The sequence below is a fragment of the Corapipo altera genome, unplaced genomic scaffold, assembly GCF_003945725.1.
Source record: "Corapipo altera isolate COAL_440 unplaced genomic scaffold, ASM394572v1 60554, whole genome shotgun sequence".
Taxonomy (NCBI): domain Eukaryota; kingdom Metazoa; phylum Chordata; class Aves; order Passeriformes; family Pipridae; genus Corapipo; species Corapipo altera.
The window spans coordinates 6,200-8,105 of NW_020885674.1; the positions used below are offsets into that span (position 1 = coordinate 6,200).

At 59.9% G+C, this 1,906-nt stretch overlaps 1 protein-coding gene across 1 annotated transcript in view; it reads right to left on the reverse strand.

Annotated features, from left to right (window-relative positions):
* The window catches only part of LOC113940714 (dysferlin-like), a gene marked incomplete at its 3' end in the record, with an annotated part of 8,902 nt that overhangs the window by 4,465 nt on the left and 2,531 nt on the right, over positions 1 to 1,906 (reverse strand). The window contains exons 2-3 of the mRNA XM_027631860.1: positions 1,380 to 1,511; positions 372 to 538 (exon numbers count right to left, since the gene is read on the reverse strand). The remainder of the gene's footprint in view (positions 1 to 371; positions 539 to 1,379; positions 1,512 to 1,906) is intronic.

Below are 1,906 nucleotides of genomic sequence, written 5' to 3' on the forward strand. Positions count from 1 at the left end.
ATGGAGCAACCTGCATCCCAGGAGACATCCCATGGGATTCCCCATCCCACCCTCCTGGGCACGGGCACAGCCTGGGGCCATGCCCAGCACTGCCAAACCTCTTCCACCTCAGGCTCCAAGCAAAGCTCCCGGGACACCTCAGGCCAAGCCCAAATCCCGTGAAATCCCTGCCAGTGCCCCACGGGGATCCCATTCCCAAACCTCCTCAGCCTCGGAGAACCCAGCCCTCTTCCCTGCTCCAGGGGCTGGTTCTCCATGCGGATCTCAGGATAACCCCCAAGGCTCATCAAAGGGAGCACCACGAGGAACCCCCAGGGCATCCCAGCCCTCCAGCCCGGGCTCTGCTCCGTTTTTTGGGGTGTCCCACTCACGTCCTCTCGGGGCAGACGAACCAGTCCCCGGCCCAGGTCCATCCGGTGGAGGGTCGGAAGCTGTCCTTGGGCAGCCGGATCCGGCCCGTCACGTCCGAGTACTTGGGGTACGTGAGGCCCGTGGTGCCCCAGTTCCCCACCAGCGCCAGCTTCGTCTGGTTCTCGTACTGGGGGGAGCAACAGCAGGCAGGTTTTGGGGTGGGAGGCACAAAATCCCGTCGGCAATCCTTTAGAATTCCCACCGACGATCCCGGCGGGGCCCCATCCTGAGGATGGAGCTCCTGGGAAAAGCCAACCCCCAGCCCCACACCACCACGGGCACCCCCAGACTCCCTCCTGGCCAGGAGGTGGATGGAGATGGGAAGGGACAATGTGGATTTATGGCCCATTCCCAATTTGATCCTCAGCATTCCAAATTGGATGTTGGTGGAATTGGATCCCTCTTCTCACAGTTTTTAGGGATTAATGTGACCTGTCCCCACCAGGGTCCAGCCCATTCCCTCCCCTCCTGCAGGTGGATGGAGATGTGAAGGGACAATGTGGATTTATGGCTCATTCTCAACCTTCTCCTCAACCTCCCAGGCTGGATATTGGTGGAAATGGATCCCTCTTCTTACAGTTTTTAGGGAATAACATGACCTGTGGCCAGCCCTTTCCTCCAGTAGGAGGATGGAGATGTGAAGGGACAATGTGGATTTACGGCTCATTCCCAACCTTCTCCTCAACCTTCCAAGCTGGATATTGATGGAAATGGATCCCTCTTCTTACAGTTTTTAGGGAATAACATGACCTGTGGCCAGCACTTCCCTCCCCTCCACAGGAGGATGGAGATGTAAAGGGACAATGTGGATTTATGGTCCATTCCCAACCTTCTCCTCAACCTCCCAGGCTGGATATTGATGGAATTGGCTCCCTCTCCTCCCAGTTTTCAGGGATTGATGTGACCTGCGGAGCCGCCGCCCGCCCCGGGGAGGCCCAAATCCCGGGATATCCCCGTGGGTCACTCACGGTCTCGGCGAACACGGAGAGCTTTCCCTCGGCGAACTGGTTGAATTCCTTCTCATCCACGGCCAGGCCGAACCAGAGCCGCACCCGGATCTGCGCCGGGATCCGCGGCCCCGGAGCCTCCTCCTGCGGGTACTGCCCGGGAACGGCCCCGTCAGCACCCCCGGGGGGGGATTAACGGGAATGCTCGGGATGGGAGGGCGGGAATGGTGCCCCGGAGGGGGGGAGGTGGGACACGGAGCACAGCCGGGAATTGGGAGAACTTTGGGGATCGCGGAATCACGGCGGGAAGAGACCTTCGGGATCATCCGGTCAACAGCTCGGAAATGTGTTCCCAGGGGAACCTGAGGAGCTTCAAAGGCCCAGGGGTTGGAGGCAGGGAGAGGGGCGGGATCAGGGACAGGGATAAAGGCAGGGACAGGGATAGAGTCAGGATCAGGGACAGGGAAAGGATCAGGGACAGGGAAAGGGACAGGGACAAGGTCAGGGACAGGGAAAGGGACAGGGAAAGGATCAGGGACAGGGAAAGG